Genomic DNA, 13,940 nt, shown 5'->3' on the forward strand with positions numbered 1-13,940 from the left:
TGTTCCTACTCAATAATTTAAGAAGAGAGTGTTGAAATATTTCAGGCCTCTAAGAAATAGTAGAGGCTCATGAATGTAAAACAGACAATTGCTTGTGTAACATCCCAAGTGTAAAGCATTTGCTGCTGGAGGATCATGCATCTCAGGTGGTGATCTCAGTAGGCAAGATCTCCTTTTTCGAAAAACTAGATAGGAATTATGCATAGTTTCTTGTGACCATTTAGACCAGCACTGTTGCACGTGCAGACGTAACTGCATTTGTAAAAGCACCCCGGACATTGCATTTCAGATGCAGCACTGGGGCTTCTATAAACCAGTTTAAAACACATCGCTATTAAGTAGTGGCAAAGATTTTTTTTTTTAAATCTACTTGGCAGACAGACACACATGCCTCGCCTAACTGCAACTGCAGATGGAACCAGTTGACAGCTTTCCAATAAATGTGACCCTTGGTCAGACTGAAAATAGGTATTTAGTACCATACCTGCATTGTTTTCAGGTGCCAAACACTCCTTGATTTTGAGGAGGTTACTCCTAAGTAAATTATTTGAATGGAGAAGGTAAATGACAAAGTGAATTCCTCCCATGATCCCGACTGCCCTGTCCATGGTTCTGGGCCCCAAGGGAAACTGACACGGTCCTTGTAAAACTTAACTCCAGCTCTTCCTTCTTTAAAGGAGAAAGAATCCCTTTTAAAGTTTGCTTGTGACCCTTTCATATATTCTTGCGGCCCACTTTCGGGTCATGACCCATGGGTTGAAAAATGCTGATCCAGATCATCATACCCTGGGGAATGGGCTTGTTGCATTCTCCTCCAGTGTAGTTTCATTACTGACTTCCAGTCATAAATTTGATCAGAGATTGTAACAGCTGGTGTCTTACGAATATCAATTGTACACGCTATATAAATTTTGGAAGTTAGTGTGTTCTGTGTCTTGCTATGTGGCAGCCAGAAACACATTATTTCCATTTGTATGGTAATGAAGTATTCTTTCAGAAAGGTATGGAAGACAATCAACACGGTTAATATGATTCGACTCAGATCACCTGTTGCTGTAGTTGCCTGTCTTTTAACCATCTTTGTTTGGAAGTGGGGAGTGGCTTTTTAATACAAGTTTGTTTTCTCCCAGCATGAGAACAGGTACTGAAACCATAACCTACAAGTGAGAAAAATGTATGTTGCAGTTTTGGATCCATCCTGTCTAGTCAAAGCTTATTTGGGAAGATAATGCAGTTAACTGGATACTCTGCAAATGTACCCAGTCCTAGCCCCAGCCCTGAACTTTGTTCAGAGCTACTGGAAACGACACCAAGAGGATGTCAGCTGAGATCGCTGTGAGTGCAAGGAAAGCCAAGCAGCCTGAGAAGTTGTAGGCTTGATTACCAAGCCTATCGCATTTAATTAGCAAGTGGGATAGCAAATTGTCTCTTTGGAAAAAAATCATTTTATTATTGAGAATTACCAGTATCAAAAGAAATTGATAGGCTTTCAAAACAGAACTTAAAAATGTGATTCTGACTCGCACAAGAGAATGCTTTTTTCCTCCATCCTAGCTTACAGATTTAAGAACATCCAGCAGCTTGCATTGCAGACTAAAACAGCATTCACATAAAAATAAAATATACCTTTCCTCACGTTGGGATACACCCATCTAGTAGTACATCATAGACTGTTTAAAATTTAAGAATCCATTCCGATTCGTTTAAAACCAAGATTTCTCATATAATAAAATATATGAAAGTAGGGTAACCATTTTAGTCTTTTTCAAGCTATCAACATTGTTTCCAAAAAGGCATCCATCCATTTTTCAAAATATTAATATTAATGCACTGTAATAGTATCTAAATGTTGGAAACAAAATAGCTTCGTCACAGTGGTACTTGTTTCCAGCCCAGGGGTCTGCTACAGCCGTAGGCAGGTTCCGAACCGTGCCAGTCAGCTCTGCGTGGGGCAGTCAGGGGCAACTAAGGGCACTCTGACCTTAACACAGTTTCTGTCTGTGGGTAGATGTAGATATCTGCCAGAGGCTATACTGACAAACACCTTGAATTAGCAAATGCAATTTGAATATTCCTACTTCCAAAACCTGTCTGGACAAAGGTGAATATACCATGCAGTTTTGTATCTTTTGGTGGAATAACCTAAATATTAGCCTTCCCTGACAATTCAGTTACTTGCTAGGGATTATCATTTTCCCCAATTAGGGACAATGTCACTGTTCACCAATTATAGCTGAGATTTGGTTCAGCGTTTCCACTGTATTTGCAACGAAGCCTTCCTCTTTCTGCGAGGAGCGCTGCTGTGCTGGCAAACTGTAAAGGCTTCAGTGTTGGATTCAAGAGCCATCTCAACAGTGTGGGGATGCGGGATTGAGCCTCAGCTCTGGCCCTTTGAAAAAGTTTGCCGCGTTGGCACCCTCTGTGGATGGTATCATGCTCGCCGGCTAGGGTCATGCTTTGGGCGTCCTGGAGCGCTGCTTGGAAGAAACTGGTTTTCCGCAATGCTGCACTGGAATCCTCCTCTCTCCTTGCACAAGGGAAGTGGCTGTCCTGCGGGCTCTTGCTTAAAACTGTACAGTATTTCATACTCAATGGGCCGAGGTGCTGGTGCAGTGATACTTCAGTAGAGAGAACAGAGCTGAGGTGGGACTCATGTATAAAAAGGAGTGCAATGGCTTTCTACCCAGACAGGCTGAACACAGCTTTTTACCTGAAAGGAAACAGTAAGGGAAATAAAGCTCATATTTCATCCAAAAAGAGATCTGCCATATTGGACAGAGAAATCTATCCGATTACAGAGATAAGCAGGAAGAAGCAATGCAGCTGTCAAGTCACCCACTTGTGAGGTGGACATGAAGACTAGTGGATGGGACACAAGAGTGGAGAATAGTTTTGGCCCAGAGTGTCATCAGATACAGGGTTGGTAGGATTCCCCTCCCAAGCAGCAAGGTAACATCCATGTAGGATCTGTGGATGTTGTTAACTGAAGCTAGAAAATGAATATTGCCAAATTTGGTACTTTCTTCCCTTCCTCACATGGCCTTCCAGTCCCGGACATGTGCATTGTAAGGAAAATAAGAAAAAAAAGGAACAATGAGACCACTGTAATGCAACATGTAAGATGCTATTAAAGTAAACACCAAAACTAACATTTGGAGACTAGCAGTTCTCTTCAGCTGATTTATAAAAGATGAGTTGTCTTTAATGAAATCTTGTACTTCTCTGACTGCTAGTAATGCTCTCCGAGGTACAAAAATGAAAATACCACTAAGCTCCTAAATCCCAGATTGAGATTGTTACAGAAACTCTTATAAGAGTGAGGTTGTTGTATTGATTGGCTCGTCAGGGTCTACGTAAGTACAGCGCGTGACTGCAGCGGGACATCTGGATTTGCCTCACTTGGCTCTTACTAAGGGAAGAAATGGCTGCTGGCAGATGAGATCAAATAGCATGACCAATTTATTCTTCTTAGGGTTTGTAGAACTAAATGATTTGTCCCAACTGTGTTGTACATCTGTGTGTGTACATGTGTATATACAAACAACATGTAGCATGACAGCCAACTTCCTAGGATGGCCAACTCAAGAAGCTTGGCAATGTTATAGATTGAACAAATGTAAATCAAATCTAATTTGAATCTGCTTCCCCCCCCACCCCCCTTTGCTTTCTTTCTGGGAAGACTTTGGTTCAAAGTGCACAAAGTGACATAATTTGTAAGTATAAATAATGTACAGGCTGTAACAGCAAGAACAAGGGGAGCATGTGCTCCAAGGCCTAAGTTAGTGGCACCCCGGAGTCAGGAAAAAGTTGTCATTTTCGCATGGCTTTGAAAAACTGCCTAATAAGTGTACTTGGGAGGGGTTGAAGGTTCTCTGCAAGGCCAGTGTGTGAGAAGGCTATTAGATTTCATGGACCAGTGGTCCTATTACCTTGGTCTTGCCATTTTGGAAAGGTGTAACTGAGTATGCAGTAGCTAACAGAGCTAGTTAATACATTTGGCAAGCTACAGGCGTTCCTAGGATATCCTGGAGACTGATGTTTCGCATTTCAGTAGAACAACATGCAGATGCTAGAACTTCAGTACTGAAAAATGTAATTACTCTGAGCATTGCTCGCTGGCTAAAATGTTACTGTGTCCGAATAAGAGCAGTCACTCATTCTGGAGAAACTGCCAAAAGTGCCTTTCTGGACCAAAACCATAACCTTGTCATTTCTGCAAGTGTGTTTGAATGGTCACACCACAGAGGTGATGCTGCCTGTGTTCTGCCTGCCAGGTGTCACTTGATCCCACCACTCCGGCCTAGTAGCTTGAGCAAGGGGACGTGCCAGGAAACCAAGTTTATAACCCTCGTTTGGACTTTGACTTCCTGAAAAACCTCCGGCGAGTCATTTTAACCTTGCTAGGCCTCATTTGACCTACTGATGGAATGCTTTTCTGCTTTTGTGAAGCACTTTGAAGTTCAGGGCTGAAAGTACTGAAGTCATACCAAAATATTAAAATCAATCAATCAACCAACATTTATTCAGAATTTCATATTAAAATTGCTGGTTGCCTTATGCTTTTCTTAGACAAGGAAATATATCATTCCTAGCCATTTTTAAGCTGCTTCCTCTTGTTAGACACGTCTCTGTTCATACATACTACTTTATCTCAGTTACATGCCAGGCCATGACCTTATTCCTCACTGAGGAATCCCTAATAAACTGAAGCAGAGTTTGCTGGTACAACTCATGAAATCCAAGAGGATTAGCATCCAGTTTATTTCCTCTAAAACCACAGAATGATCAGGAAATAACTAAACCCTAAAGTTTTAGGTTTGCAGAAATGATTTCCTCCTAATGCATGTACTTCAGAGGAATTTCAATATCCTGTTATATAAGGGAGAAGCAGGGCCCTATTTTAATTCAGTGGGATGATGCTTCATGGCTCGTTTCATCTTTTACGGGTTTAAAGAGTTCTTCAGAAGGCAAACCATCCGACCAAAAAGTACTGGTGGAGTTTTTTACCTCCTACAGAAACCATTATTTCTCAATAATTTTACTAATCTTCTTTCCGGTGGGATTTGACTGTACTGTATAGATCTATCAATCTCTATATTTATAGATAGATATAGAGAGATCTATCTAGCTAGGAAAAATCAGGTTGTGTATTGAAATCTTAGCTTATGCGCAAACAACAGCTAGGCATCCAAGAAAGCTGATAAGGCAAGAATTCCTGACTACTCCCAGACTGAAATATCACATTGCAGGGCACACACAAGAACCCAGATAAGGAGATGCACAGAAACTAAATGAAAAAATAGTTAGAGCTCAATCCTACCGGTAAGTATGTTGCATGCTTCACTGAAAATCTGAGACTGAGCCCCTGAGCAAATAGATTAGTTTTGAAAATAGGTTGCACATTATAGTGCAGGATTAAATTTAGAATGCTGAGAAATTTAGTTCTACTTATATTGTACGGAAAAGCTTAATTAAGTGACAGTCTGCCTCCTCAGCGTATTCACACAGTAGAAATACATACATTATAGCTAAATAAGTTCTTTTTTTAATGGCATATAAAAATCAATGGCAAGGCTTCCAGTGAAAGATTAGCTAACTTTTTTTAATGCTGGAGAACAGAGGAAAGGATCTTCATTCTAGAAATATCGATTTGTTTCCTCTGTCTGCAAGCCCCCGCAGAGAAATTATAACTAAATCAGTTCTCTCTTTTATATGACACTGAAATCTATAATAAATCTTCGGCTGAACAACTGGATAACGTTTTCTACCTTCATCTCGGGCTTGCTGCTTCTTTTACTCCTTCTTCCATTAACCTTTTTTAAACATGTTGGAATATCAACGTTTCCTCCTGTTCTGGCATGGCTGATGTCAATCAAGGGATTTAAGTCATCTCTTTTAATTCTAATTTAAAATCAGCAAGTAGGAAACATTTTAATCTCGTTTTAGAGTTGTACTTTTGTGTCTGTGGGTGGGTGGGTGGGTGGGTGTGTGTGTGTGGGTGGGTGTGGGTGGTTATTTTCCTAACGAAAAACTGATTCGCTTTGGTATAACTGGGTACTTTCTGCTAATGAAGAGGATATTCTATATGCTATCCTTATACATATTTATTTAAGCAATAACGTAGCTTTTATACATTTATTCAGATTCTTAATTTTAACACTTTTATCGTGTTATAAAACGGTTAATGATACGCTTCATATACACTACCTAATGATTTTTAGCTCGCGGCAGTGGCAAGCTGCGTTTGTATGGAAATTGGAAATGAATTAAAAATGCACAAAATAAAATTACTTTTCTATTATTTAAATAAAATGACCTGAAATGTAGCAGATGAGAAAATAATAAGTTTATCAGAATGTATTTTGTTTTTAAAACCAACCGATTTACTCAACAGAGGACACAGCATCGACAGCTGGCAACACGGACAGCCCGTGATCACTACATTGTTAAGAATCCAGAACGGAGAGATCCTATCCATCTTCCCATGCCTTGTTTTTATCCACAGCCTGGAAGAGTACAACAAGCCTGCCTACTTTTACAGCTCCCAAATCACTTTCTTACCTTTGAACAAATCAGTCACTGAACTGAACTAGAGGACTGAACTGAAGAGCAACCTCTCTCTGAAGCAGCAGAAGAGATTCCTGTTGTCAAGAGCCTGGCTAACAATTCAAAAACTCTGCTTCCAGGTACTTAGCGAGGAACAATGAGTTTAAAACACTTTGGTAGCAATTTTTTTACTGCCTGAATATTTTATTTTTCCTTTTAAAATATTTAAATAAATTACATGAAGCTTAGCCCTTAATACGAGTTACAATAACTTTTGAGTTGGAATATTCAAGTTTTTATTGTTTTTTGGGTTTTTTTAAAGAAAAATATGTGTTTAATTTAAATTCAAACAGGTTGGTTTGTGCGTTTGTTTTAAATAGTCAACACTTATCCACGTCGTCCTGCTCAGTGCAACAGACAACAGGAAGTGGCCATCCAGATGTCACTCGGCAGGACCGGGGGCACTCTGCACAGGGACGTGCTAACCAAAGACCACGCTACGAGCCGTGGATCCTGGATTCAGCGAGTTGCGTCACAGCGTAACTTCCAATCAATACCACTGTCAGTAACTGCGACGTGGGTGACAATCCCACTCGAAATATTTACTTGCACCATCCCCAAAACACTGGTATTAAAAGCTGCCACACTCCTTAGTCAGAACAACTTTTAAAATACGTTATTATTTAAAGCATTGGTTAAGGGAAGATTTCCCAGGGCAGCATATTTTAGCCAAAAAATGAGCTGTAAGCGTACTTTTGCTGTGAAGACGGATCTCTTAGAAATCCTGGCAAAATCGTAGGCGATTCAGATTTTTCATACAGCAATAAAGTTAAATAGCTATGAAGCAGAACAAGCCTCCCACCCTTCTCCTCTACCCAAATAAAACATACGCATTCTTGACTACAATTACAGGCATTGCGTTTCTGCCTTTTGAAGTGGCAGAGCTACTGAACCACCTCTTATCAGATTGAACAGAAATGCTCGCCGGCTTCCAAATTCACCAGCATTAGATTGCAATGGTTCGGCCTTAGGCTGTGCAAAAGTTACTTGCCATACTTTCTGTCAACCAAGTCAGTTTTAGAGGTAAGAGCCTGCCCTGACTGAAGGCATGTTGCTCGACACGCAATTCTGCTAAGAGATCATCCAACCTTCCTTTTGAATCTTACTTTCATCCACTGCTATCAAAATAATTAGCCTGTTTAGCAGGCATCGTCAGATTAAGAGAAAGTGTTTCACTTAATAAATGCATGCTGCAAAATGGGAATTCTTAAAAAAAGATGATGATGATGAAGAAAATTATTTGGTTTCTTTGTCAAAAATCTGGTTTGAATTCATGGCAGCGAAAATGGTTCAAGATTAACCAATGTCCAAGCTTCCTTTTCTTTGTAAACTTGTGCAAGTAACGTACAGGCTTCAATTCTGTACTACTACTCGTTTATGATGATACAGTATGTTGACCTCAGTGATCCCTTGAACACCAACTGTGGAAAACAGAAGTCACTTTTCACCAACAATCCTGGTCCTGAGCCAGATCCTTCAATCTGTTCCTGCTGATAGCCCATAAAATAAGATTGATGCTTTAATCCTTAATGCGTTGTGAAGCCTTCCTTTTGGTCCACCTCTCTTCCGGTCACCTTGCGGCTGCCAAAATAGAACTTGTTTGGAGAGCCTGTTACCCATCCGTTACTTTCATCACCAGAATTCCCCAGAAGACCTTATCAAGTGGGCTGTAGCCTCAGTCAGGCACACAGAACAGGGGATGCGCCAGGCCATGAAGATGAACAAAACGCATACTTGTCTCACCGACCGGTTCCTTATGTAAAATAAACCAAAAATATCAGTAATTTTACCAATGCATGTTAAAATAAAGCATGGTGTCAAATTTAAAAAGGGGTTTAAAAAAAACAACCACCCCAATCTGGGTTTTTACTGTACGCCAGATAACAATGTGCCCAAAGGTTGCCTTTAAAAGGAAGGAAGCACTTAGACTAGAGAAGTATACAAAAAATGAAACTGGGGAAAAAGGACAGTGGGAGGCGACGCTCCCAGTCTGGAGTGCTCGGCCTAGTTAACGTTCTTGCACACCCGGATCAATCCATCACACTTACTATGACCATCTTGCTTGCAGCATCTGAAGCACTGCCCCACGGTATGATTTCAAGGCCAGGATTTTCATGCGTTTTTCCAATAACGATGCACCTCATCTCAATTGTTAATCGAGTCAGCCAACTGCTTTGCTGACTTCAAACAAGGGACTTCCAGCCTATCTTTCAAGACTAACTAAGGGTTAAAAAATAGGAGCTCTTGTTACTTTAAAAATAAAAAAGTTGCCATTTGCATTAAGAAGTCTCTCTCCTTCACAGAGGGCATGATTTTGCAGTGTACAATAAGAACTAGCATTGTATTCACACACAGAACAAAAATGACAACAATGCCCTTTAAGGAGATCGATCACATTATGCTGTGGGTGACAGGAACCCCGAGTAACTTTTACAGAAAGACCTCTTAAGGTTTGTCTTGACTGCAGAGTTAAATCAGGAGCCTTAACTCAAGTACTGTCCATGTGCCGGCTCCCCTCCATATGCAAAAATCCCTAACCAGAGTAGGCTGATGCTTTCAACCAAGGCCTACCCTGGGGTATAAACTAAGGCAGGGTGAGGAATGAACTTGGAAGACTGTAGGACTGACAGATTAATAGCCCAAGGGTTTTTGGTTGTAGCCCTGTTGATCTAAGAACATGGGTAGGTAAGGAGTCTGAGAACAGCAGAAACTCCCAGTGCCTGAAGGTGGGCGACTGTGCCTGAAAGCTTGCTAAGAACTTTTTTCCAACTAGTCAGTTGGTTTAATAAAAGATATCAGATCTCCTCAAAGTCCCTTGCCTGCCACAAGTCTTTCAAAGCTTTTCCACGACGTTCCTACGTGCCCAAAAGGTTCTTCCACAAACCACTGTGAAAGCATCACCGAGTGGCTGCCTGCTGCAGCACGCAACGGGTCACTGCAGTGCCACTGGGAACACCGGGGCAGCATTTTGCAGTGTGGCCAGCCCACCTCCAAGCTAAATCAACCCCCGAGTTCATGAATAACACTACGATTCTACTTTACAGACCAAGCGTTTCCCCATTAGGACAGAGATATGAAAAGCTTAACTGCCATTGTGAAGCTGAGGAGCCTGTAAAAACCTTCTCCGCAAAATTATAACAAATCACATTTGGCTCGTTTACACTTATGCTAGTTTAACATACTGTTGAAGACAAATTATTGCATTTAGCTACCTAGTTACCAGATACACTTCAATACTGCAGCTAATATCCATAATTTGCCACATGATATTATTAGGTTAGACTCCAAATAGCAAGGGTATATTTACCCATTCTCTGCGGTATCTTACTTTTGCCTGCACCTCATAACCTGACCTGAGGAAGAAGGTCTTGCGCCCAAACGCTTGTCTGACTTTATCGTAACTACATAATTGGTCCAATAAAAGTTCATCCTAAGAAATCCTTGCCTCTCGCATCTAACAGCAGCATTAACTCAGCAGTTAATTTGCTACCTGCTGTGATGCACCTTTGACTGTCCCTGGAATTCCTGTGCCTATCAGTGGTTCTCAACCTTCTTTAGACTCCAGGCATGCCTCAGAAAGTGCCAGCTCTTCGTTTTCAACTACAGAGAAATAATACAAGGATTCTTTTGTTGCAAGGAACTCAGACAGACCACAGCAGGTCAGAATGGGTTCTTCTTTCAAACCGTGGGTTTATCTCGTGAACCTTGTCTGCAGGCTTGACAGTACTAAGACGTGGCACCCTTGACAGAATCTCAGGGCACCCTATTTGAGAATCACTTGTCTACACTGCTCACTTCTTCCTTGCCAATTGTACCCATAGATTCTTTTAATCCAAAGCGTAAATCAACAGCACCTCTGAAATATTCACTCTATAAGCAAAGAATAAATTCTTGTTTAAAAATGGGGTTTGGAAGTCACCCCAACGCATTCAGCTATTCCCTGGAGCGTCATCTGGGAGCAGTTTCCATTTCCAGCACAAGGCACCAGGAGTTGGAAAAGATTAATTCAGTACTGGCTCGAACAGCAATTAGCAATCCAGAAGACGAATGACTGTGGTTCTGGTTTCAGTGACGGGTAGCTCCATATCGATCTATTCTGCCAATCTCCCTGCTGCATTTTCCCCTTCCATTGTGCTCAGTATTGAATAAGGAGCTTACTCTTGAATGCAGATTCAGAGAAGAGTTGCTCTTGTTTTCTGAACCCAAACCTAGTGCTCTTAGAACGTATTGATCGAAAACCATCTTTCCATCCTGCGCATAGAATATGCGGCCTTTTAGAAACAGTCAAGGGTGTTTCTTAACATCAGACATCAAAAGACCAAGTAATCTGGAATAATGAGATTGCAGTACCTCCAAAGCTCCAAATCAACCATCTATCACAAAAACTATTAAAACCAGCTGGAGTGGTTTGAGCAATTCAGTTAGACTTCAATAACCTCCACTCAAAGGTCGCTATACAACATTTTAGATTTCTGGTAAAAATTGCCAGCTGAAAAATTCTGCTTTTCAGAGGCATTCAAGCTATGTTGTCATGTATGATTTTCTCCTAAATCATTCCAAATCATGTAAGCATAAATAATCGACTTAATTCAAAAAGCCAATCTGTTAAGAGAAAAGCGTATTTAATTTTAAAACGTCAGTGTTTCCACAGAATGTGAAGGAATAACTTTTGTAAAAGGAAACATATGAATTCAAATCTTTGGTAAAGCAGAGTCAGATGAGAGAGGACACAGACAGAGAGAGACGTTCTGTTAAAAAAGCAAGCAAAGAAAACAAATGTAATTTTTTTAACGAAAATTATTTAGAGGAAACCTGAAACTGGAGCCCCGAGGTCTAATCAAGACTCGTGTTTTAGCTAACTCTTGGCTTAGCTCCTGTAGAAATAAAACATTTTTCTTTGCAATCTAAAGAACTGCTAAATAATTCATTTACAGAATTTTTAACAAGTTTGCTTTATGCCAGTGCCTCCATATCCAGGGATTGCTGGAAGTTCAGTGTCAATTTGAACGAGCACATTTACACCAAAGCATGTCAGCAATACTTTCAGTTATATTTGGCTGACCTCCGGTTGCTCAGCTTTAGCGAGAATAAAATCTCTGTAATCTGTTTCCGCGGTTTGTTCACACTCCCCCACCCCACACACATTACTAAGGAGCTGTCCTGGGAGTATGGATAGGGAGTAACACCTTTGGAAACTCTGTGAATCAGAAGACTGCTGTCTTGGTTGTATGCTCCGACTCCAGCGTAGCAAACCCTGCCCCTCATGCTGCTGGGCCTCTCCTTAACGAACATCCATACAACCGTGTCAGTGACTCCAACGGGTGGGGGGAGAACGGATTGCAGCAACACGGACAAAAAACCCCACAAATTCAAACCCGTGTTGAGCAGCCCTGTAGATGAAGTCGTAAGGGCTCCTTGTTATCATTTTGAGGCTCATTGTAGCTAGGAAAGAACAGAACAATTAAAGAGCGCTGGCAGCGAAATCATTTGCACATATTCATTACAGCATACGCTTAAACAAAGAGATGAGAGGGAGGAAATGAGCACATTCTATGCGAGGGATAAATATAATGTTTATACAGCAAATGATGTGGGAAACAAGATGACATGCCCAAAAAGAAATCTGTAGTAATGCTAACTCTCCATCCTTTGAGAAAGGCTTGCTGGTCCTCCGCCCCGACACCTCCCCCCGTCTACAGGGCCCTGTCACAGCAAACACCAGACGCAAGCAACGGGCCAGCTGATTTCTAGAAGCGCTCTACTCGAGCTCTTCGAGGAATCTCTCAGCCCAGGGACCCAGCCCGCAGAGCCAGGGGGCTCAGGCAGTGTTCACCCGTGCTATGCTGTGGCTGGGCAGCAAAACATCTTTGCGTAGGCCACACTGTGGCTGGGTGGCCGGGTCCTCGCACCCGCAGCCCGAACCGCACCGTTCCGGCCTGCCAGAGAAACGTTGCCGACTGCGGTGTTAGCCCACCACCTGCCTCTCTAAGCTCAACCTTGATTACAGCTAGGTGGAAACAGCAAGCAGGATGCAGAAGGGGCTGAGGGATTCTGAATGTAGCACCAAGGAGGATGCTAACCAAATGAAGTTTGGCCCTGGCCCTCGATGCTTCTCGTGGTGGACTCGACTGCTGTTGGGTGCTAAGGGGAGGAGTTTTTAATATGAATGGCTGCTGGGAATGAGGACAAATCTGAATAGCAATGTAAATATACCCTTATTAACAGCAGACCTCACACTGGCAGCAATTTCCAGAGCTCCTAAAGCAGTGGCTTTAGGAAGCTTTAATGTTAGTGTTAGTGGCTTTAACGTTAGTTCAATAAAATAGTTAAAAGCATTTCTCAATCACTGGCTCTTTCAAAGGCATTTGAAAGAGCTCATATTCACTGGATACTGGACAAAGGAAACACGAACAATCTGGGATATCCTAACTGTGGAATGGAAGCAATCTTTCAAGTCTCATGCTTTTAAACTGTGGCAATCCACTTTTCCATTACAGTTCCTAGTTCCACAACTCTGCCGTCAAAAGGAATTTCCGCAAAAAATTACTTTTCCCTTTCAAAAAATAAATAAATAAAAATCAGCAAAATGTTAGCTTTATGAAGCCACTACTTAGTGCAAGGAAAATCCTATCAACATCAGGACTTCAGCTGGCTTCCTCAGAAGCAGAACCTAACAGAGAGCAGTACATTAGTCTGTTGAACCACTAGACTGGCCCACTGCCAGCTTCCAGAGAAACAGGTAAGTAGAATAATGCCTCTTCTCAGAGGGGCCATACTATCTTCATGCATGCATGTTCCCAGCTGTTGTTTCAGGAGGGTGCGTTCGTTATTTGGCTCACTGTGCAGGCCATCTCTGAATATTGTGCCCTTTCCCATCTGAACTGCCAAACCCTCAATTGTTTACCCCATGTGGAGGTTTCGTACCCACATCAAACACAACAGAAAATTTAAACAAGTCTTATGTACTCAGCTTGAAGCATTGTATCACAAATGCTGTATTCCTTTTCTGAGTTGCTGTATTTCTCATCTTTGTTTCCATCCATCCTTCTTTAGGGAAAGGGAAGGAGTCACAGTTGATGGCTTGCAGCTTGACTTTGTAATGCTTATTAAAACCTCTTTGTGGCCATGGTTGTTTTAGCATACATTTATAAATTCCTATTTCTTAATTTTTAAATAAAATTGACACCCAAGGATTCATCTAGTAGCATATAAGCGATTTCTTTCAATTTAACTCGCTCCTTCCAGCTTCAAGATTTTGTGCAAATGTGTTATTAAAATTCAGAGAATCCTAGGGAGATCATCATCCCTCTCCGAGCTGGAGGAGCTTCAGCAGG

At 41.5% G+C, this 13,940-nt stretch overlaps 3 long non-coding RNA genes across 3 annotated transcripts in view; all 3 read right to left on the minus strand.

Moving 5' to 3' along the window:
* LOC112551840 overlaps positions 1 to 13,940 on the minus strand; it is a 121,082-nt gene that overhangs the window by 88,909 nt on the left and 18,233 nt on the right. The gene's annotated exons all lie outside the window — the stretch shown is intronic.
* LOC112551841 lies at positions 1,426 to 6,192 on the minus strand. The gene is made up of 2 exons (XR_003096151.1): positions 2,840 to 6,192; positions 1,426 to 2,710 (listed from the first exon to the last, which is right to left on the minus strand). It is a non-coding gene; the product is annotated as an uncharacterized LOC112551841 (long non-coding RNA).
* Positions 6,198 to 12,031, minus strand: LOC112551842. Its single transcript, XR_003096152.1, has 3 exons — positions 11,793 to 12,031; positions 8,655 to 8,826; positions 6,198 to 8,359 (listed from the first exon to the last, which is right to left on the minus strand). It is a non-coding gene; the product is annotated as an uncharacterized LOC112551842 (long non-coding RNA).

Source organism: Alligator sinensis, unplaced genomic scaffold (assembly GCF_000455745.1).
Source record: "Alligator sinensis unplaced genomic scaffold, ASM45574v1 scaffold1218_1, whole genome shotgun sequence".
Classification (NCBI taxonomy): Eukaryota; Metazoa; Chordata; order Crocodylia; family Alligatoridae; genus Alligator; species Alligator sinensis.